The 24,793-nt window shown below is 45.7% G+C and overlaps 1 long non-coding RNA gene across 1 annotated transcript; it reads left to right on the top strand.

The window, feature by feature from the left end:
• The first annotated feature begins 861 nt into the window (after positions 1-861).
• LOC128322881 (uncharacterized) lies at positions 862-6,552 on the top strand. Its single transcript, XR_008306046.1, has 2 exons — positions 862-4,608; positions 6,048-6,552. It is a non-coding gene; the product is annotated as an uncharacterized LOC128322881 (long non-coding RNA).
• The last annotated feature ends 18,241 nt before the right edge of the window (positions 6,553-24,793 follow it).

The following is a 24,793-nucleotide window of genomic DNA, read 5'->3' as shown; positions in this document are numbered from 1 at the left end:
ATTCAGATTCTGAAAATCCGGCTACAAAATGAAACAGGGTTGATTCAGATTTAGAAAATTCACGTACAAAATAAAACAAGGGTGTGTTGATTTGGATACAAATCGAAACAAGAAAATTCCAAAATTCACACCTCTATTAAAAATAGACTGAGTGGCTGGGAAAAAAACCCTAGGTGTGTGTGGGGGGTGGGGGCCATCTTCACTTTTGTTCCAGGGCCCCCTCCAACCTGGCTATGCTCCTGTTCCATATTGGCTTTATTAGGTTCAGCTTCTTGTTAGGGCTTCAAAAACACAGGCCTATAGCACAGCTTCAAAAGATCTACAAGCAAGATGGCTGCCTACTCCTCTTTTTATCTATTGGATTATGGATTCCAGACTTGTTCTTCATGTGTATTTTTACAGAGATGAAAATCAGCACATAACACTGAGGTTGGCCAACAGCACATAGCGTTGGGGTTGAGTGGGTTCACACATTGCCTTTTCCCCTCACTGATGGAACTCAGCCCAAATGTCCAGTCTTCTGAATGGGTGCAGCATGCAGATGAATATTTGGTCTGGCAAGTTTGGCTTTTGAAGTGTTAATGTTGTTTGGTATATAGATATCCCATTACTGCTGCTTTTAGAAACTGCAGCAAATAAGTAAGCATAATAAAGCACAAAGGGAAAAGCTTTTAATTCAGTTTCAAAAACAAGATCAGTTCTCTCGCAAGCAATCTTCAACTTTTTCTTTTACCTTCCCCTCTGCACAGATGTGCAAGATCTGCAAAACCTTAACTCTGTGACATTCACCCATCTTGATCTAGGATGAAAATGCTGACCAAAATACAAAAGGGAATCAGAGTTCAGGCAGAGGCTCCATCTCAGACACATTTCCTTGTTTACTCTGTGCTCCATAGAATGCAGCTTGGAGACATTTAGTACTAAGGCATAAGAGGCAGGGAATAGGTAGAAATTTGCATCCAAAAAGCAAGAATATCCTAGCTGTTGGATGCTGTGTAGGCAGATGCATCATTATTCTTTAGTGTGTTGTTTTCCCCCCCAGATATAATTGCTGCATTTTTTTAAAAAAACAACACAACAATTTTAAACAGAAAAATGGAAGAAACTGAGAAAAATGCCTCTGGCAGGCTAAGACTTGTTAAGATAATGTAGATTTCTGGAATTCCTCCTAATATGCATTCTCAGCATATACTCTTATAGCTCCCAAGGTGGCATTCTAGTGTATGCTGTGAATGTTTTTACCAATATGATAAATCATTTAATGAAGCACAATCAAAACAGATTTACTAAACAAGTTTAAGTCTCTTCTTTTTTAACAAGGGGGCCTCCAGAGTGTTAGGAAAAGTAAACAACATTTTCAAGGATCTCCTACAGTCGGTGCACACAGACACACAAGACTTCACATCGAGACTTCCTTTGCCATAACTCTGGGAAACAATATAGTGACCTACTTAATACAGTTTCATTCCGATCCCCGCCCTGCACTTTTCAATATGTAGAATGTAAAACAACACACACAGTATTCAGTGCATGGCTGGGTGTAGCTAGGAAACTGAAATAACCAAATAGCACAGATACTCTCATGAGCTGAGATACTATAATCTCCAGACCGGTAAGGGGAATTACAGTAATACGCGAACTGAGATGCAATCAATTATTTAGAATACATAGACTGATTTTCAACAAAAAGTTCACAGAATAGTTTATACTAGCCGACCCTGCACAGAGCATCTGTGCACTCATCAGGGCCAGCAGTTATCTCTCCTCCCCTGTCTCTGGCCATCTCCGCAGTTGGGCCCAGGCTGCCGGGCCGAGTGCCATCTCTATGGACGGGCCCACCGCCGACCCGAGTGCTGCCTCTGCAGATGGGCCCGCTGCTGCTGCCTGCCTCTGCGGCCGGGCCCACCACTGCTGCTTGCCTCTGCGGCCGGCCCACCGCCAGGCTGAGTGCCGACTCCGTCAGTGGGCTGTGTGCTGCTTCTGCCACTGGGCCCGCCGCCGTGCCGAGTGCCTCCTCTGTGGCTGGGCTGGCCACCACTGCTGCTTTCCTCCGTGGCTGGGCCTGCCTGCCGCTTGCCTCCCCGGCCATGCCTGCTGCCACCTCTGGTCTCCTGGGTGTGCCGGCGCCCAGCCAATCAGCTGGGACCCAGGACGCACATTCTATGGCACACCCAGGAGAATTAATATAATAGATAGCAGAGAAATGAAACAAAAATGGTTCTCTGTCCCAAAGAGTCTGACAATTTTAAAAAGACACAAGATGGATGCCAGCAATAGCCACTGGAAAAGATGCTATGCAGGGATGAACAGGAACAGTTTCTCTTCCCATACTGTACTAAATATGAGAAAACCACCACTTGAGAGGTGTTTCTTTACCCAGTTAGCAAAGTTTTGGGTTTTTTAATCAAAGTTCTCATTGGTTGTAAGCAAGCCAAATAAATCCTTGTTCTCTCATCCAGGCAGGATGAAGTAGTAGCTTAGCAGCTTCTGCTTGTGGCTCCCTTTGGAAGACCAGGAAGGGTGCTGATGTAGATGCATATCTGTGATATTCCATACAGCCTTTTAGGGATGTACAAAAAATTTGACCGAACCAATTCCAATTCAAATCAAAACTGCTTGCACAGAAGGGGATTTGTTTGAATTGATTTGAATTAGTCTGAACTCAAATCTAATTTGCTTGAATACTATGTGAATTTGATTCAAATTTGCCCTAATTTGAATCAATTAGAAAAAAATCCCATTCTGTGCAAGCAGTTTCAAGTCAAATTGATTCAAATTTGATTTGAATTCAGATTTTTCAGATTTTTTGCACATCCCTATAGATCTTATTTCCACTGCAGTGTGGAAATATATGTTCACCCCTAACCAGTGCATGGACTAGATGAGAGTCGTGCATGACTTTGTATGCATCCACACATAATGCGGAACCGCTCCCGCTCCCATCCGTATTCTGACATAATTGAGAACTCCCTCTCTGCAGTCAGCAAGACTGCAGAGAGGAGGAGGAACTGGCTGCATGGGCTTACTTCTTGACTGAAGGACAGCTCCTGCAGCCAATAACAGCCAGAGTGAGGAAGGAGCTTCCTCCCTCAATTCTGGTTGCCAAAGAGCCAGACTGCAGTGTTGCATTTGGACATAACACTGGCACCACAAAACCAGAGGTAGAGGTGGTTAAACTCACTAGAAACTGAAGGTACAAATCAGAGTCCAGGAGGGGAATCAAGGGTCCATTTTCCATTCAAACTGTGGCTGCACATATTCAGATGTACCCAAATTTTAACCAGAGGTCCCTTCAACTCTGGTTTTGTGTTACATGTGAATGCAGCCTATATCTTTAATCATTAAGAAAACCCTCTGTTGTTGATTTCTACAGGATGCTAAACTAGGCAGGTGTCAAATCTGAGCAGACAAAGACATATTGTTTTAGCAACTAGTGATCAACTAATTTTTTAAAACCACTTAGTACATGTTTAATTACTTGTTATGCAGTGATGATAAAAGTTCTCCTCTGTAACTATTGATTTAAAAGAGCCATGTATGTCACCCTTCAGCCCTCCCCCTAAACCCCTTATTCATTTGAATTGTGCTGTCAGATGTTCATTGCATTCAATATAAATGGTCAAAAAGCTCATGATAATTTCCCCTACCTCATCGTGGGGAAGGGGGAGCAGGTAGTTCATAGTAGATTGCTTACTTTCATACAAGAGAGGCTACACATAATTTCATTTTAGCCAAGAAGAAGCCTTGGGGCCTTTTCTCTGTGGCAGTGAACCTTCTGCCACTTGTCACCCAAGGCTTAGAGAAGGCTGCAGTGAGGGTAGCATAGCAGTGGAGGCATGCTGTGCACCCTATTTTGAGTTGATTGCAACTTGAAGACTTACTAAGAATGGGGTTCACACACTGAAGGAGGTTTTGAAGTCTCACCCAAGTCATGATTTAAAGGTGCCGGCACAATGTTTTGAAGGTGTCTTGACCTATTTTGTTCTGCCCATTCTAGCAGAAGTAGGCAGCAGCTAGGGGGAGCCTGGCTTCCCACAGCCAAATTGTGGAAGTCTTTTGGAGCCATACTGTATACTGGGATTGTTATGAGGAACATTTCCTAAAGAGATTGGCATTAATCTCAGAGTATGGCAGAAAAAAAAGATAGCTAAGCTGGAGATGTGAATCATAGCTTTTAGATGGAAGACAAGCTGAAAAGAAACTGAGTTGTAAGTTTAGAAAAACAGGAAACCCCTTAAGAATTTCTCAGAAGCTGATGTGATCAAGTGAACTGTCAAAGAAAACTAAACCTGCATGGAGAATGAGGACAACAGCAGATTGACCAACATCTGGGGAGAGGATATTTTCCATCACTGTCCTTCCAGTGATGGAAGGACAGTGATATTCTCCATTACAGGGATATTTTCTGTTACTGTCCTTCCAGTAAGCCACCCATGCCACTGTGAAGGGCCTAGAACTGTAGACTCCCCATCCACCAGGGTGAGAAGATGCCCCACCTCCTGCCACCAGGACAAACACATCTCATGCTACCTGCCCCTAACCTGTAACCTCCCACTTCTGAGGGGAAATTTATCTCCAGTGTCACCCGAGGACCTCATACAACCACAGGTGTGTAATGACTCTTAAGGTGATTTTTATGGTTTTAAACCACCTTAGAGGATTTGAACAAAAGATAGTATATAAACATAAAAATCAAATACATAACTTCTGTATTCATTTATCCTTTTTGATACTAATTTATGTCAGGTCACTGAGAGGAGTTATGCCCAGGTCTAATACATCTGGCAAAAGGTTTAGCAAGCAGTCTATGCTATTTATTATATGGATATAGGTAGAGTTGTTATATGCTATGTGAGAAAACACCTCATTATGAAGAAGACAGAGATCGTGAGCAACAAATAAGCTAATCTGAATCTTATTCTAGACTAATTAAAAAGGCTTTTATCACAAGCAGCCTAAACCAGGCTAGGGCAGCCCAGCCTGGGTTAGGCTGCTCATGTGCAGTTTAACCCACGTGGATCTCAGCACTGCCCACTCACCTGATCCAGCTTTTTACCCCAGTCTTTTACTGGGGTTAAGGACACGAGGGGACCCTTAACCCCAGCACCAGGGTCGTGTGGGTGCTCGGGCTGCTTGCAGCCTGAGCATGCACAGAGATGGGCACCTAGAGTGCCTGTCTAATGGGGGTATTCCCCGATGCACAGTGCTTGTCCCTGGTGGCGCAGTGGTAAAACTGCCACCCTGTAACCAGAAAGTTACAAGTTCGATCCTGACCAGGGGCTCAAGGTTGACTCAGCCTTCCATCCTTCCGAGGTCGGTAAAATGAGTACCCAGAATGTTGGGGGCAATATGCTAAATCATTGTAAACCGCTTAGAGAGCTTCGGCTATAGAGCGGTATATAAATGTAAGTGCTATTGCTATTGCTTGTCACAAGGTGCATTGTGGGCTACGTGGAGCCTAGGATGCATTGTCCCAGCCTCCGCAGACCCGCACTGCATGTAGTAGTGTGGATAGTGTAGATAGTGTGGGAGGGTGGTCCACATTCCCAGAAGTGTTTCCTGGATTGTTGCGGGGGGGAGGGGGGAGGTACGTTCTGCACAGACTTCCCCACCCTCCCTTCCTTCCAGTCATGTGACTAGCCTTTATAAGTCTAGGATTTAGCAAGCTCTACCACAGAATTTTCCAGTATATTTTTGCACAATTCAAAATTCGCACAGAGGATCTGATACTCCAATAGAGGTAGTGATTCCCACTCTATTTGACAATGGGAAAAATGCCTCTGAGTGTGAAATTCTTCACTGCATGCACAAAGCATTCCTTGACTCATGGAAGTAATCAGGGCAGCCATTAATCATGCAGATCCCTTGTGTATGAAACAGAGCCATCAAAACACAGTTGTAAACTTCAAAATGTACATGCCTACAATCTGGATTTTAAAATGTAATATTTTCATTTATCTTATTGGTTATAAATTTGTCCTGGAACTGCCACACCTTAGGGCAAATACGGTAATTGTTCTCTCCTGTCCCTCCCTCCCTCCCTCCAGTTGGAATTTTAAAGAACCTGACACTACACCTGGAAGGATACTGAACAATACACAGGCCTGGACATTGGTGAATATTTAGAAGATGACAATTCCAAAGTTTCAACAGTGAGAATGCCTTTCTGTATATTTTTGCAGCCCTGATAGAAGACAGATGACATGTTTAATAGAATCCTTCAAGGCTGCAATGGAATCTTGTCAAGGTGGCCTCTTAGATATTACAAGGTCTTCTGAGGACCCTGCTTCATGTGCCAACACTGGCTGAGGCTTGATTGTCTTGCATATGAGACAGGGCAGGGCCTTCTCAGCTGTTGCCCCCAAACTATTAATGCCTTCCTGAGAGAGGTCCACTCACTTTCCTTCTTCCTGGCCTTTCATAAGCACCTGTCAACTCTCCTTTTTACACAGGCCTTTGGCTGTGGTTTACATTTGTTTGTCTTATTAAGGCCTGTTTCTGCATATTTTTAGTCTCTCTACTTTATGATGGATTAAAAAAAAAATTCCTGCTTACTGGTTTTGCGATCATATATTTATGTGTCTATATGATGTTTCTATTATGTCTGATATGCTGGCACTACCTTAGGCTACCATGCAAAAGCTGGTGTGTGTGTGTGTGATTGCTAAATGGAGCCTCCAGATTTAAAGACAGTATGCCAAATAGTGGAGGAAGGATGTTGCTTTTATACCCTACCTATATGGTCATCTGGCTAACTACTGTTGGAGCAGAAAAAAGAACTAGATGGACTTTTGGTCTGATGCTGCAGGACATTTCATACAATTTTAAGTCAATTGATCATGAGCTTCCTTGCAAACATATTCTAGGTATATAAATTTAATATGAAACTATATCCACAATTAACTGTATTTGACCCTATATTAAAAAACAACAACAAACAACCCTGGTAATCTAACTACTTCCATGAGCAACAGGCCAGAGAGCTGACATTGTTTCTTCTGCAGTACAAAACATGCCATTCACAAAGTGTGTGTTATGGGGGGGGGGAGAGAGAATGCACAATGAAGAATGTGTAGCAGTGAGATAACACATGCCTGAAGGGGCTGAAGGAGGCAAACTACTATTAAAAACATATTTGTACATTTTTTAAAAAAAAAACAATATATGTCAAAATAGGGGAAAGCAGCACCAGTTAACATTGATTGGCACAATGAGCAAACGAAATAAAAACTAATTTATCTGGTCCTCCGGTTTCTAAATTCCATTCTGTTTCCTAAATTAGATGCCTGCAGCCAATGATTTGTCCAGTTTGCTCAATTCTATGTAGGAAATGCAACCTCTTTTTCATCTCCACATGCCTTCTTTGGCCTTTTGTGTCTCCATAGATTTCTGTTTCCCTGATTCCCCAACCTCCCAAGCTCTTATCTGTTCATACCTTCCCTACCAACAGCACACAACACACAATGTAGCTACACAATGGCTGAGGTTTTCCTGAATTACACACTCTAATGGAGCTGCACCAGACTTTTCATCAGGCATCTGTTTCTACCCATCGTTAGAAGATTTCTGCTTCTCCAATTGGTACTTTTTCTAGCAATGGGTGACCAGTCCCCTGGACTCGCCCCACCCCCCGCTGTCTCATCAGAAAATAGTCTTTTTTTATTCTGAGTCCAATTCACTGTCCAATGTTGTGTTGTACCCCAAACACATCATTCCAAATATTTCCCCCTAATTTTTTCCATAATACCTCAGTCCCTGCTTGCCTCACTGCTTTCTTCCCACTTAACTGTCAGGTGGTAGTCATAGCATCAACAGTACTGATTCCTAAAGTCTCACTAGACCTCTTTTCCTTCCCGATACCTGCTGCAATATTAGGGGCGGGCACAAACTGTTCAATCGCAAACTAGTCCACCACAAACTGGGCAGGTACGACGGTTTGATCACAAACTGGACTGGCCTTGAGGAGAGGCAGGCTGGTCTGCGATTGGACCAAACTGAGCCAGGTCCATGGCAGACTGGTTCAAACCAGTTTGACAGTTCAAGGGGCTGTGCTTGTAGAGAGGAATCTGGTGAGGATTCCCCTTTTCAAGCAAAGGGGAATCCTGGCTTTAATAAGGCTTCTAAAGGGTACCTGAGGGGATGGTGAGAGGGCACCTTAAAAAAAAATGCAAGTTGCTTATTGGTCCAGTGCTCCCCTCAGCAGCCTGCCAGTGCAGTGCAGTGCAGTGAGATTCTGAAACTGACCTGGCCTCCATGCACGTGCAGAAGCCTAGTAACCTAGGAACCTAGGAAGCTGCCATATACTGAGTCAGACCATTGGTCTATTCAGTATTGTCATCACAGACTGGCAGTGGCTTCTCCAAGGTTGCAGGCAGGAATCTCTCTCAGCCCTATCTTGGAGAAGCCTGGGAGGGAACTTGAAACCTTCTGCTCTTCCAAGAGCGGCAGCTCCATCCCCTAAGGGGAATATCTTTCAGTGCTCAAACTTCTAGTCTCCCTTTCAACCAGGGCGGACCCTGCTTAGCTAAGGGGACAAGTCATGCTTGCTACCACAAGACCAGCTCTCCTCTCCTACTGCACAGGAGCCATTTGTGTGGCCTCCGTGGATGCACAGGGGCCATGCAAATGGCCAGTTTTTGAATCCTCACTGAACTCCCCTTTACATGCATAGCCCCTTGAACAGCTGAACCAGTTTGAACTGGTTCAAACCAGTTCAATCAAATTGACCAGACTGGACAGCTGGTTCAACTGAACTGGTTCGCAGACCAGCAGTTCAGTTCAGTTTGAATTTGAACCAAACTGTTAAAACTGGTCCATGCACACCCATATGTTATATAGGGACGTGCATGGAGCAGATTTTTTCTTCTGTTTCAAACTTGAAAAAAATGCAAAATGGCAGAAATGTTTAAAGTGGTTGAACTGGCTTTTTTGATGAAACAAACGAAATGCTTCATGTGTTTTGGCCATAGGGAACAATGGGGAAACCTGAAACACACCATTCTCAATATGGGTAGCTCTTAGAGACACCAAAGTGAGTTGGGTGATAGGGCAGGATACCTACTGCCCAACCCAAAAAAGAAATGGGCAAGCTGGAAATTTAAACAAATTATTAACCTTTTCACAAATCCCACCTCCAGAACCTACAGACTTCATCAGAGCATAGCCAATAGTCAGGGCTTTTTAAGGGGGACAATTGTCCCAGCCCCCATACATGGCAGGGGGGAAAGGGGGAATTAGAAGTATGGTTTAGTATTTCAAAGTAAATTCAATGTACAGTTTAGTATGACAAAGATCAGATCAATCTTTTTTTATTCAGGGCAGTAAAACAAATTGATTAAAATATAATTGTAATAAAATATAATCAAGAGCTATTGCAGTGCAGTATTTTGGGTTATTCTATTGACCCAGGTTGCAATGGCTGACACACTGTGCAATGTTACACTTGTGGTGAAATGCAACGTTTGTGCAGTTGTGCATGAGTCCTGTTGCACAAGTGCAAAAATTGCACAAATGGAGTTGGGTGATAGTGCAGCCTATATATATATATGTGTGTGTGTGTGTGTGTGTGTGTGTGTGTGTGTGTGTGTGTGTGTAATGGCTGCACACACACACAACTCCACATGCATTGTGCAACAGCACCCTTTTGAAATGTTACATTCCACTGCATGCATAATGTTGTGCAGTCTGTCAGCCAGAGAGGAGAGCATGAGAGACTCAAATGAAAAAGTCTGTCCCGGGACTCTCCTAGTCTTAAAAAGCCCCTGCCAACAATACACAGCTTCTCATGTCCTTGGGATTTTCCACCATCCATCACTTCCCTAAAAGCAGCTACATGCTGTCAATATTATTTTGCTGTTAGCTAGCACAACCGCAGGTAAAAGGTTTGTGGGTAGTCCCTGACACCAAAGCAGCTCAGTAAATGCCAGAAAAAATGCAAAAGACAATAGACGGGGGAGGGGACTTCAGGAGACTTTTTCTCACCACTCTTTCTTGTCTTCTTTCTGACTTGTGGAACAGTGTTCATGTGTACAATGAAAATTAATTTAATCAACAATAATATGAGTTCATCTATTTCTTTTTCCCTTTCTGCCGGCTTTTTGATCATTAACATTGATCCATTCATCCCTTCACTGGAAATATTATGAAATGGAACAAAGGAGATCAGCTCATGCCTTTGAAAAATATGTATTGATATATGCAAGACAGGTGCAGGAACGACCGGTGAATTGAGCTATTTCATAAATTTTAATTAAAAGGAGCACAGTGAGATGACAGCCCAGGCAAACCTATGATCCACTGACAGTAACAGTCAGTGCAATAGAAACTGATCATCGCAGGGTACATGGTTATGGGACTATAGTGTGCCTTGACTGATCTGTCATGTTGTATATCATGGAAGTGGAGGAAGTGGGCACCATCTGCATGAAAGTGGGCACCATGAGCTAGCCAAAGAATAATGCTGTTCTCAAGAGCAGCCTAACCTATACTAGGGGTATTGACCAATGCACCACATTCAAAGTGTGGTGCATTGTGGGATATCCAGAGATCTTGGAGCAGCACGGATCATCTGGGAGCATGAACTCTGTTCCTAGCAGCATACTCTTGATCATCTGGGGAGAAGGTGAGTTGGACCCTGACTTCCCCCTGCTGCCTGTGCACACACACAGTCGTGTGCATAGCCATATTGTATTACAACACCATATAGTATCAGTGCAATGATTAGGGTTTTTTGTTAAAAAAAAAAAGTCATCAGTTGAAACTGCTCTCATCATGCTAGGCCCAGCATGCCAATCAGCTTTGCTGAGTCTGTCTTGTGCCATTTTGCACTAGTGTATCGTTATCTGATCATCTGATCAATCCATATAATCAGAGACTCTTGCATCAAGTTTTTCCTTGGACACATACTGAGCCTCTTCTCACAAGCAGTCAGGCCCAGGCTTGGGTAGCCCGGCCTAGACTTGACTGCCCATGTGAAGAACCAGGATAGATTCCCAATCCCGGTACTGCCTTGGCCCCAAGCCTGGGAATTTACCACAGACTTTAACCTGGGTTTAAGGGTGCAAGCACGGCATTAACCCCAGGGTTGGGGTCCTGTGTGTGAGAGGGCTGTAGGCAGCCCGCACACACAGAGAGCCAGGCAGCAAGAGCTCACAGCTGAGGAAGGATCCCTCAATGCACCGTCCTCCTGGTGCAGTGCATTGAGGGATGCTGGAGGACAACTTCCTTCTCCAGCTCCCTGCTCTGCTACCCACTTTGGCTCAGATTGTGTGCCGCAGCAAGCGGCAGAGGCTTTAAATGGCAGTCGCTCGTGTGTGGGGAGGGAAGCAGGACCGGCCAGCCCTCTGCCTCACCTGCGTGTTTGCCCGTGTACACGGCCTTACTCAGTAGTTTTATGTAAAGCTCCATTCTCTCAACCTCAACCATCCATCTTGGTATTATGTTTCTATGATTATTGTTCCAGAAACTGCATGAAACCATGGTTATGATGGCTTCCACATTTGGATGTAACTCTGCCGCCAAAAAACCTCAGGCAGCGGCAAAACTCACTACAAACTGAAGGTTCGAAATGGGGTTTGATGAGGCAAACCGCAGGTCATTTTGCCATTAAACAACAGTTGCACGCATTTGGATATTCACAAATTCAAACCTCTGCCCCATTTAACTGCAGTTTCACATTGGACTGGGTCTCACGATCAGTGAGACCCGGTTCCTAGCGGTGAGCAGGAAGAGCGGGCAAAGTGGAGAGAGAGAAATTCTTTTCCCTCTCACACAGCACTAGAGCCAGGGGTCACTCCATGAAATTGATTGCCAAGAGGTCTAGGACCAACAAACGGAAGTACTTTTTCACACAATGCGTGATCCACTTGTGGAACTCTCTGCCACAGGATGTGGTGACAGCCAACAACCTGGATGGCTTTAAGAGGGGTTTGGATGACTTCATGGAGGAGAGGTCTATCAATGGCTTCTAGTCGGAGGGCTGTGGGCCACCTCCAGCCTCAAAGGCAGGATGCCTCTGAGTACCAGTTGCAGGGGAGTAATGGCAGGAGAGGGGGCACGCCCTCAACTTCTGTCTGTGGCTTCCAGCGGCATCTGGTGGGCCACTGTGCGAAACAGGATGCTGGACTAGATGGGCCTTGGGCCTGATCCAGCAGGGCTGTTCTTATGTTCTCCCTGCTCACGAGCGGGCAGGGAGCCCTGGGTGGCCGGATCAGCTGCCCACACGATGGTCGGCTCCGAGATGGATCCGGCGGGGGCTGGGGAGCTTGGAGGCCGCGCAGCCCCCGGAAGCCCCAGTATGCTCTGCGCAAGCACGCAGGGCATACAGGGGAGACCCCCAAGCCGGGAGGCCACTTTTAAACCTCCCGACCGGGGGTCTACCCGCGAGTTGCTGTGCCGTGGAGCCGCGCTGTAGCTACTCACAAGCAGATAGCCCGGGTTTGTGGAGTGCTCGCTCCGCAAACCCGGGCTAAGGGGCAGGCTACAGGAGCGGATTAGCCTCTCCAGAACCACCATGCTCGGCTGCGAGCCCGGCGGTTCTTACGATCACAAAAACCGGGCTAGGATTTTCCTAGCCCGATTTTTGTTATCGTAAGAATAGCCCCATTATTTGTGAATGCGGACATTCTGTTCACCTATGAGTTACAGTGTTAAGTACTCTTTCAATGTTTCATATGCATTTTTACTTCTGGTGATGGTTCATTGCTTGGGTTATCGTTCTTTGAGTCCAATGATCAACACATCACATACCATTTATTTCCTACACTACACATTTACTACTGATTTTCTAATACTACTCCCCTATTCATCCTACTTCAAGGCTTTTGCCTTCTATCTTTTTCAATTTGCTGAAGTCGGAGGGGACTCATTTTTAAATGTCTAGGGACACTCCACAAGTATGGAGGTCCAATTAGCTCTTTTGTAAAAGATTTTCTAACACACTTGCATTAAAATTGGTTGGTGGTAGATGTTGAGGTTACAAGGCGGGCTGGGGATAGATTGGAATGTCTCTGCTCCCCACTTTTAATCCAAGACCTCCACAACAGCATAGGGCAATGCATTCCTGGTGTGCAGGGGTGTAGCAAGGTTGCAGTGGGCCCAGAGACAAAATTTTAAAATGCCCCCCCCTAACAAAAGAGAGATAATTTCAGGTTCGCTTTTGCTAGAGCTGGAGGGAGAAGAAAAATAAAGGGTTTACATCCTTCCAAGCAGAGTTCTTTTTCCAGATCAGAGTTCAAACACAATAATTACAACACACATATAAAAACCTATCTCCTTTCTTCCAGGGAAAGGACAGGGAGGGGAGACTGTCCCAATGAGTAGATGTTTATAGCAGGAGGGGAAAGCCAGCATGGTGTGGGTTGGTGCTTCCACTGTAAAACCAACCTTTCACTCCAAAAAAGCAGCAGAAAATCACCTCTTGGCTGCTTGAGAGCCTGCACCAGTTTCCCCTCCTCAGCTTCTGAGCTGAGCCTAGAGGGAAACCAACCCGCAAAGATTAGAAGGGTGAGGGGGGTGGGGTTAAAGAACAGAAAGAGTCTAAGAGTAGAAATACAAATCGCACAGAACGAAGACTTTCCCAGCTCAAGGATTGCTGCTGGGCACTGAAAGGACACTGGAGACAACAGAGGCTGGAGAGAAGATCTCCGGCAAGCCTCACCATCTCTTTCTCTCCCCGGCTACCCCTCTCCTTAGTGTACATACAACCTCCTCCTCCTCCACCCGCCCTTCCTCTGCCCCAGCTCTTGCCTCTGCTCACTGCGCCTCTCCCTGCCAAGGCTGCAAACGCTCTCTCTTGCGCGAACACAGGCTTTGCACGAGAGAGAATGGAGATGGGGGAAAGAGGGAAAGGATGGGGCAGGAGGCTTGGGGAGAGAGAGAACTTTTTGAGAGGAGCCACCCCATCCCGCCAAACCTCCGTGTGTTTACTTTGAATTTCTGCCACCGCGTGGCTGAGGGATGGCTTGGGGGGGCGGGTGACACAGGAGTAGTCCTTCTCCCCCTCCCAGTCTGCTTCAAGTGAATTTCTTCTGAGGACTTACTCTGCTTTAGAGCAGGGAAACGCTTTTCCTGCCAGGGTTTTTTCAGTAGCGGAAGACTTCTCCTCTCCCAGGTCTATCCTGGTGGAGACTGGAGCGGAGGCTAGTTTAGTCCACCTCCTCCCTGAATTGCTGGAAAGGAACAGGCTACAGTACTGGGGACAAATAGGGAAAAGCAGGCAGCGGAGTGGCTGCTTTTTCGCCAGGAATAGGTGGTAGGAAGCTGGTCCTGGGCTTCTTGTGCTGCTGCCGGGGGCGGGGCTGTGTGTAGGGACAGAGCCGTGCCAGGCAGGGAGAGCACCCCCCACAGCTGAAGACGGCTTTGCTTCTTCCTCGCCCAGTCCCTCGTCCACTGTGGGGCTCGCAGCCTTACCGCTCTGGAAAGTACTGCTCAAGGCCAACATCAGGAAGAGGAGGAGCGGCGGCAGCAGCCACGGACACACGCGCCTCATGTTGGGCTTCATGGGCTGAAGCGCGCTGGGAGCAAGTCCATCCCTTGGCGGGTTTTTTATCCCTCCAAGCCCAGGCTGCAGCTGAAGGAAGCCGGGGGCGGGAGCCCTGGGCCACCGTTGAGGGGGGAGTCGCCGCCGCCGCTGAGGGCAGAATTGCTGCGTTGCCAGGCAAGCACGCACCGTGCTGGGCGAGACCAGTTCAGACGTGAGGCGTGTGGGCTGCTGCTGCTACTGCTGGGGCGCTTGACCGGAAAGATGGCTTCTACTACATACATTACTGGCAGGATACGCTTCTTGTCTCCAAAAACAGATAAGCCCCTCGGCGCTCCTTAAATTGAAGGAGCTGCGGCAGGTGCTGGGTGGGGGGGGGAGGCACGTGACATATCTCTGGAGGCCCCCCCCCCAGAGGCCAGGGCCCCTAGACAGCTGCCTCCCCTTGCCCGATCATATTTACGCCCCTGCTGGTGTGATTCATCTTGAGAATTGTTTTGAGAAATTTGTCAGAAGGTGATATATAAGTGTCCGATGGGTATTTAGAGTATATAAATAGCCTAAATAAATTTGGGAGAACAAGTACTGGTCTTTATGATGAGGATGTGATATAGGCTCTAACCCTAGCTCTAATATTGGCCAACCTCACAGGGTTGTTGTAATGTTTATTAAGATAATGAGGTTGTTCTCATGCACAGCCTAACGCGGGGTAGGGAAACCCAGCCGAGTTAGGCTGCGCATGAGAACTGCCAGGATCAGGCCCAATTCCAGCAGGCCAGTACTGCCTAGCCCCATTGTGAAACCCACTTCTTAAGCGAGGTTAAGGAAGCGAGTGCTCCCTTAATCCTGGTAGTGCATTGTGTAGTAACCTTGTGCAGTGCATTGTAGAATATCCGGGTGTGGGGGGACACATTTCAGGCTCTGTGTTGTCAGGGGCAGCCTCTGAGCAGCTGAGTGTGTGATCTGCGCACCCAGCACCACAGGATGATCATCTGTGGGGAATCTATCCTTCGCAAGGCTTCCTCCCTGCCTGGCCGGCTGCTCTCATGTTTGATTGTGAGAATGGTCCCAAAGTATCCTTACAACATAGTGACAGAGGGAAGTGGGACTGGGGCTAGAAGCATCTTTGTGGGCATCCCTGTGTTTCTGGGATGCTACTAAAACTTCTCACTTTTCATACAGATCATAGTTCAGAGAACCATCTCAGGGCTTATGTTTAGTGTGGGTGGGTAGAGAGAGGGGCTGTATAGTGCAAAGACCTCCTAGTGATGCATACTAGAAGTTCGTTGTACTTTCCCTCAGTGAAGGTTGTGCTATGCAGTATCAAAAAGAAGAGATATGTAACCCTATGTGTAATATTCCTAAGTGCAGCAATTTTAATGTCTTCCCTCCTTGTGGACTGAATGGCAGGCATTTGTGTATGGGGGCGGTGAGGAATGAAAGGGTCCTACTCAGGCCAGAACATTGCTCGTGAGAGAGGAGGTAAACATGCCTTGTCACCCTGGTGACTCCAGTTTCTTGATAGGGATAATTGTTGACTCATCTCCAGCATTCATACAAAAGATAATATTCTTGCTCCTTTCATTTGCCACATCAAACTTAATGGAAGCCACTAATGATGAAATCCATTGTTCTTTACATTACTTCACCCATTCATCTGCAAGGTTCAACATTTGTAACTAAACTAGATTATGATTCTAGACTGTGATGAAGAGTTGGATCATAGAGGATTGTAACAACAACAACAACAACAACATTATGAGGTCATTCACACAATCGAAAACTGTGTTCTACCTGGGTTTGGGAACTGTGTGTACTCCCAATTTTTGATTGTGTGGAAGCAAGGTTAGAGGAAAACCTCAGAAGAAGTGATTGTGTGGAAGCAAGGTAGGAGAAAAAGCTAGCCAGGTTTTCCTCTAATCTTGCTTCCACACAATCACATCTACCGAGGTTTTCCTCTAACCTTGCTTCAACACAATCAAAAATTGGGAGTACACACAGTTCCCAAACCCAGGTAGAACACAGTTTTCGAATGTGTGAATGACCTCTATGTCATTATACAAGCTCAGGAGTAGCTGTATAGTCAAGGCAGTAGACTTTAATAATGTATCACCATTATAATGGTAGGGGTGTGTGTGGAATCAATATGTCTGTAGGTGTGCCTGTCTGGTTGATTTTGTTGATAAAGTATTGTTATCTACTCTGTTTGATCCTTACCAGATGTTGTATCTTGAAGCAAATCAGCGTCTAGCAGACAGCCATGTTATTCCTAGTGTTAGTTTGACTTGTTAGAATTTTCAAGGCATTTTGATAATTTTTAAAATGTCTTCTAGCTATATTAGATTTGACGGAGCATCCAGCCATCAGTTGTCAGCAAACTCCAAAGCCAACTCATTCCCTTGAGATGAGTCTTCAAGCAGATTCTCCCAAAAGATTTTCCTGGCCCCAAGGAAGTATGTATTGCTACATGAAATGAATGTAGGCAATCACACATGGATAATGATACAGTTATTAAAATGTCACCTTGGAGAGAATCAGACTTAAAAATATGTCAATCCTCTTGTTCACATGTACCAAGCATAAACCATTTGAACACCCTTTGCTTTAGATGTTTTGACAAGTTAGTTTTTGTTGTGTTTTTTAATGTGCAGGGACACTAGATATATGCATCTGGTGTACATTCAAATGTCTATCATGGTTACTGAATATATAAAAATTGGGGTTTTAAAAAATATATATATATTGGAGCAGGGATGCACAACTTCAGTCCTCCAGCTACTTCTGTAGTATCGGTGCCATCACCCCCAGCCGCTAGTGATGTGCATGGTCCGGAGCAGTCCGGACCAGCACCAAAGGGGAGCCTATCTTTTAGGGCGGTGAGGGCTTGTTTACCCCTCCCGCGCCTCTTTGCCCCCGCCAGTGGCCGTAATCTACTGTAAAATTGGGGCGCTGGAAACCAGCCGCCCCAGCTGCCGCCGCTTCCGCCGCGCCCCCCCCCGCGAGCAAATTAGAGATAAAAAAAGGCTACTGCCTACAAGGAAAGGCTACTGCCGCCCTGCCGCCCCCCCCCACCCGCCACCCACCACCCCCCCACGAGTGCTCACCAAGTTAGAAGAACTTAGAGAGGAGCTCGCGAACAGAGCTCCTCTCTTATCGAAGCCTCCGGCCCAACTGGGGCCTCCCGGCGGGTAGACCGGGCCTCCGATCGCCGGAGGCCCGGTCTACCCGGCTTCTTCCCGGCGGGTAGACCGGGCCTCCGGCAAAAGCTCTATAGGCTAAAGAGCTCTAGTGCGCGTGCGCACGCGCCCAAGGCCCCAGTTGGGCCGGAGGCTTCGATAAGAGAGGAGCTCTGTTCGCGAGCTCCTCTCTAAGTGAGCACTCGTGGCGGCTGGGGCGGCTGGTTTCCAGCGCCCCAATTTTACAGTAGATTACGGCCACTGGCAGGGGCAAAGAGGCGCGGGAGGGGTAAACAAGCCCTCCCGCCCTTAAAGCAATACCCCCCCCCACCCAGACCCGGACCAACCAGGGCAGAACCGGTCCGGCAGTTCGGCCATTCTATAGAATGGCCGCCGGACCGGTTCGGACACACGCCTACCAGCCGCAGCGGCCAATAGTCCACTATTGGACTACACAGTGGGAATTGTAGACCAACTTGTACAGGAAGGCCAAAGTTGTTGCAGCCCTGAGTTAGAACACTGGTCCATCTAGGCCACTGATAACTATTCTGATCAGTTGTGGCTGACTGGGCCCCTTCTCTCCACTGTGACCTGAGATGCTTTTAGTTGGATATGCCATTACCACAGCAGTATGGGAGCTGCTTTGCCATGGGGAGATCATAAGAACAGCCCTGCTGGATCAGGCACAAGGCCCATCTAGTCCAGCATCCTGTTTCACACAGTGGCCCACCAGATGCCTCTGGGGAGCACACAGGCAAGAGGTATGTGCATGCACTCTGTACCGTGCTGTTGCTCCCCTGCAACTGGTATTGAGAAGCATCGTGCCTCTGAAGTTGGAGATGGCCCACAGCCACCAGACTAGCAGCAATTGATAGACCTGTCCTCCATGAATCTGTCTAACCCCCTTTTAAAGCCATCCAAGCTGGTGGACATTACCACATCCCATGGCAAGGAATTCTGTTGATTAATTATGCACTGTATGGAAATACTTCCGCTTGTTGGAATACTTCTGCTTGCCGTACAGCGCATACATACTTCCGCTTGTCAGTCCTAAATTTCCCAGCCTTCAGTTTCATGAGGTGACCCCTGGTTCTAGTGTTGTGAGAGAGGGAGAAACATTTCTCTCTGTCTACCCTCTCCACTCCATGCATAATTTTATACACTTTGATCATGTCTCCCCTTAGTTGCCTCTTTTCCAAGGTAAAGAGCCCCCAGAAGCTGTAGCCTAGCCTCATAAGGAAGGTGCTCCAGGCCCCTGATCATTTTGGTTCTCTTCTGCATCTTTTCCAATTCTACAATATCCTTCTTAAGATACGGTGACCAAAACTGTACACAGTACTTCAGATGTGACAGCAGTTTACACAAACCATTCATTTGTATAAGGGCATTATAATATTAGTATTTTTTTTTATTTTCAACCCCTCCCCCCCCTAATGATTCCTAGCATGGAATTAGCTTTTTTCACAGCTGCCGTGCACTGAGATGACACTTTTAATGAGCTATCCACCACGACCCCAAGCTCTATCTCCTGGTCAGTCACCAACAGCTGAGATCCCATCAGCGTATATGTGAAGTTGGTGTTTTTTGCCCCAGTGTGCATCACTTTACACTTGCCTACATTTAACTGCATTTGCCATTTTGTCACCCAGTCCTCCAGTTTGGAGAGATCTTTTGGGAGTTCCACACAATCCACTGTGGATTTCAATACCCTAAATAGTTCCGTGTCATCTGCAAATTTGGCCACTGTGCTGGTCACTCCAACTTCTAGATCATTTATGAACAAGTTAAAGAGCACTGGTCCCAGTACTGAGCCCTGGGGAACCCCACTTGCTACCTCCCTCCATTGTGAAAACTTTCCATTTATTCCTACTCTCTGTTTCCTGTCCTTCAAGCAGTTACTGATCCATACATGAACCTGTCCTCTTATCCCATGACTGCCAAGTTTACTGAAGAGCCTTTGATGAGGAAATTTATCAAAAGATTTTTGGATGTCCAAGTATACTATGTCAACTGGATCACCTTTATCCACTTACCTGCTGACACTCTCAAAGAACTCCAAGAGGTTAGTGAGGCAAGACTTCCCTTGCAGAAGCCATGCTGGTTCTCCTTCAACAAGGCCTATTCTTCTATATGCTTAACAATTTTGTCCTCAAGTATGCTTTCCATCAGTACCCAGTACCAAAGTTAAGCTGACCAGCCTGTAATTTCCTGGATCCCCCCTGGATCCCTCCTTGAAAATTGGAGTCACATTGGCTACTTTCCAGTCCTCTGCTACAGAGCCTGATTGTAGGGACAAGTTATATTTTTTTGCTAAGAGACCAGCAATTTCACATTTGAGTTCCTTCAGAACTATTGGGTGGAAGCCATCTGGCCCTGGCAATTTGTTAATTTTTAGCTTTTCAAGACAGTTTAGATCATCTTCCTTTGTCATCTCAAATACACCCAGTTCCTCAGCCGCTAAACCTGAAAAACTCAATCCTGGAGAGGGTATATGGTCAGTAGGGGTGTGCAAATTGATTTGGGTACAAATCAATATATACCTGAATCTAGCCGATTCAGGTGATTTGGAGACAAAACAAATCACCCCTGTGGTCCATTGGCTAGATTCGGGTACAAATCGGATCATACCCAATTCTATTCGAATTGATTTTAGATTCAGATCCCTCCTATTAATTCTCCCAGATTCTCAGCTTTCATTTTTTTTAAAAAAAGCTAAGCTCTAGCCCTTGTAGAAGTGGAGTTATTGGGCAAAGTGTGTGGTCACTATTTTTCAAGTGTTTGGATTCTTTGGTGTATAGCAACTTCCCCTCAATGAATCCCTATCAGGATTCATTACACACTTCATTTCTTCTATTCATGTTGACTGTCTTTTCGACAGTGCCAACTGTCAACCAAATAATGACTGCACGTTTTGCTCCATAACTCCACTTCTACAAGGCTAGAGCTTAGCCTTTTTTAAAAAAAATGAAAGCTGGGGATCTGTGTTAGGGTTAGGATATGGCAAATTCGAATACCCATTGTTTCCTATGGCGGAAATGTTCAAAATCAGTAAAAACTTTTTAAAATAATTAAATAACAACCAAGTATCCCGATGTCTTGAAATTTGGATGGTAGGTGGCATCCATGGGGACCTACCCACCACCCAAATTCGGTACCCCTAGGACCTTGTTAAGAGGTCCAAATTGGTCTGAATCCAAATCAAATTAAAGCAAATACATATCAAATCTGTGCTGATTTGGAGGTGGTAATTTGGATAAAAAACAAATCAGGGGTGATTTGTTTGGGGCACAAATCAAATTTTAAAAATCGTTTTGTGCACATCCCTAATGGTCAGTATCCTCTGCTGTGAAGACAGATGCAAAGAACTCGTTCAGCTTCTCTGCAACCTCCTTATACTCCTTAATAATCCCTTTCACACCCTCATTATCTAAGGGTCCAACTGCCTCCCTGGCAGGTATTCTACTTTTGATATATTTAAAGAAGTTTTTATTTCCCTGTTATTTTTAGCTATATGATCCTCAAACTCTCTTTGCATTCCTTATTGTGTCCTTGCATTTTTTTTTTTTTTTGCCAGCGTTTATGTTCCTTCCTGTTCTCTTCATTTGGACAGGACTTCTATTTTCTGAAGGAAGTCTTCTTCCCTTTTATAGCTTCCCCGACTCTACTTGTTAGCCACACTGGCATCCTCCTGGATTTGGTGGTACCTTTCCTCCTTCTTGGTATACATTCCAACTGAGTTTGGGTATTGTGGTTTTACATAAGTTCCATGCTTTCTGGAGTGATCTGACCCTCCTGACTTTCCCTTTCAACTTCTTTCTTACCAGTCCTCTCATTTTTGAGAAGTTTCCTCATCTGAAGTCCAATGCATCTGTGTTGGGCTTCGTTGACAATTCTCCACTCATATATAAGCTGAATTGGATCACACTGTTACCCAATGGTTCAGCAACTCTGACATCTTGCACCAGATCCTGAGCACCACACAGGATTAAATCCAAAGTTGCCATCTCTCTGGTTGGTTCTGTGACTAACTGTTCTAAGTCACAGTCATTTAGCACATCTAGAAATTTGGACTCTCTCATTACCTGCATGTGAATTTCCCGGTCTACGTGTGGGTAGTGGAAGTTATCTATTACTACTGCCCTGTCTCTCTTTGACACCTCTCTTATTTATTTCTCCAACTACAGGTCACTTTAAGCGCTTTGATCCGGAGGGCGATAGCACGTCCCTAGTAATACATTTCCTTTCAGTCCTCATAATGTTACCCATAATGATTCTATGGAGAATTCTGGCCCCCTTAGTTTTTCTAGCTTATTGGCTTAGTGTTTGTGTCTTTGCCAGAGGAGAAGCCAGAGTGGAGGATTCATTCATTTCAGGTGAGGGCCCCAGCTTCTGGGAGACCCCACATTCCCGAGCTGAGTCAGTTTGACTGCTGGTGTTGAATACAAGGCTCAGACCAGAGGAGCTTTGCTCCCAGGTAACAGATAACGAAGGAGTTTAGCAGGAAAAGCTGTGGGGAGACACACAAGGCAAGAATAAGGCGAGTACTACCCAACCTTAGTAATTTTCTTGGAGGATAAAGTTAAAAACCATTAATTAGCTGACAACTGTACCTAGTACCTAGCTTCAAACCCTATATACTTTAAATACCCAATAAAACTAGTTATGAAGGTAGAATGCCAGCAGGGGAGGGGCTGCTTCCCAGTGTATTGCACAGAATGTAGCATGTATGACTATCTGCCTGAAGGGCAGAAGTCGTGGGTGTGTGCTTTATGCAAAGAGCTCTTGGCTCTCAGGGAACAAGTTTGTTCCCTTGAAGCCATGGTGGCTGACCTGGAGAAGCTCAGGTCAGAGCTTCTCAGAGAGGTGTGTGGATGAGACCCTCAGGGATGTGGTAGAGGCATCCCACTCCTATGCTGATGGCGCTTCCGCTGTCATCGAGGTCTCAGGGAAGGAGGACATTGGTCTGAGGCAGAGGGAAACACTCCCTTGGCAGGGACCCTTCCTTGGGTGATGCACTCATATCCTCTCGCACAGAGGATACTGATCTAGGGGGTGGGGGCCTCTTAGTAGTGGGTGATTCGATCATTGGGGCATAGAGAGATGGTTCTGTAACTCGGGCGTAGTACCCTAGTGTAGTAGTCACCCTAGATCCCACCCTAGTGTAGTAGTCATTTGTATACCAGCAGTCCAAGAGCCATGATGTGGTAAGGAATGTGGCTCTTTCCCACCAAACCATCACTTAGTCAGAAGAAGAGCAATGACCAGGTGAGAGAGATCAACAGGATGGGCCCTACGTACCCAGTTCTGAAACAAAAAGATAGTCATCAGAGCTACAGGATTTGCTGCTATTGACCTGTGAAATGTATTGGAGCATTGTGTCAATACAATTAGTGGAGGCACACTAGAGAGAGGACCGGGTCTCACGATTCATGAGACCCAGTTTGGGGCAGTGAGCGGGAAGAGCGGGCTAAGCCCGCTCTCCCTGCTCATGAGCAGGGGGGGAGCCCTGGGCGGCCGGATCGGCTGCCCACACGATTGCCGGCTCCAAGATGGAGCCGGCGGGGGCTGGGGAACTCGGGGGGCGCACAGCCCACGGAAGCCCCAGTATGCCCTGCGCAAGTGCACAGGGCATACTGGGGAGACCCCCGGAGCTGGGAGGTGGCTTTTCACCACCCCTCCGGGGGTCTACTCATGAGTAGGCATGCCACAAAGTTGCGCTGCAGCTACTCACGATTCTAAAAACCAGGTTTGCGGAGCACTCACTCCACAAACCTGGTTTTGGAGCAGGGGTTCTTGAGCGGGTTACCCACTCCAGAACCACCGGGCTCGCAGCCGAGCCCGGTGGTTCTGACGATCGGCAAAAATCAGGCTAGCAGAGGCTAGCCTGATTTTTGGTGATCGTCAGAATAACCCCAGAGTCTCATAATGTGTGGCTAGTCATAAACATATTGCACAGCACCCCGTATAACCAGATTCCACTGTGATACATCTTCCCATCTGTTTTTTTAAAGTGGTCTTGACCTTGTCTTCTGTGCTCTGCTTCAAACTATTATTTGTTGCAGGTATGAAGATTCATCAAGTTCTCAGTGAGGCTTATCAATGCACTGAAATGTAAGAACTTCAGTTAGACATTTTCCCAAGTGAGGAAATTGCATGGAAAGCATTATAGGCTTTGAAGTAGCCAATTGTGTTCTGTTTGTGTGAAATAACTATGATTTTTTTTCCTTGGAGAACCAAGCTGGGAAAAGTCATAAATGGAAGTTCCACTAAAACATAGATGTTCTGAATAGGAAAAGAAATTGGGAGATGGGGCAAGGGAGAGGAGCATGATAAAATAATATTTTGAGATTCAGTTTCCCCCCTCCAACGTCAAATCCACCTTATTTTCTGACCCTCATTCTGACTGGACCAGGTTTGGTTGCTACTGCTTATGTTAACTATATTTATGGATCAAAAGAATATGGTTTCTATGGCAACCTCCCCAGGTTTTGAGCAAATATAAGCTTTGAGGGTACTCTTTCTTTCATTTCTTTTGTTTTCTTCTTCATGCTCTCTGGGTTTTTCTCCCCCCTTTTTTGAATTGGTGGTTATTCAATTAACCTCATGAGATATTTCAATTTTGTATATAAACAGTAAGCATAAAAGCAAGGTCAGAGTTCCATGGAAACATTTATATTTGTTAAGAAATTAAACCAGAGAATTCCATAAGAACCTGTGCACATCCTGTTTCTGAACATAAGAATGACTTTTTGCCATATATTCTAATGTAATATAGACACTTGTTTCTAAGTAGCTACATTAATCTACATGCATTTCCACTATATCATATGAAATACTTAATAACAATCCATGGCAAAAAAACAACCACCACCTTGTGGCACTGAATGACAACTTATTACTGTGGCTTGTATCTAAAATGACAAATTTTCAGTCTGTCCAAAAGATTATATTTTGCTTATCTTTTGTGAACTCTAGCATTTTATCTTTGGATTGTTATGGTTTTGTAAACTAACTACCTAGAATGGTGGGAGTGGTGCAACAATATAATTTAAATTAAGTTAAAACAATGAAATTCTGAACACTTTAGAAGGCTAGTATTATTTATTTATTTATTTACATTTCTATCCCGCTCTTCCTC

The sequence above is a fragment of the Hemicordylus capensis genome, chromosome 4, assembly GCF_027244095.1.
Source record: "Hemicordylus capensis ecotype Gifberg chromosome 4, rHemCap1.1.pri, whole genome shotgun sequence".
NCBI lineage: Eukaryota > Metazoa > Chordata > Lepidosauria > Squamata > Cordylidae > Hemicordylus > Hemicordylus capensis.
The sequence above is the reverse complement of the archived record's forward strand: the minus strand, read 5'-3'. Positions and strand labels throughout refer to the sequence as shown.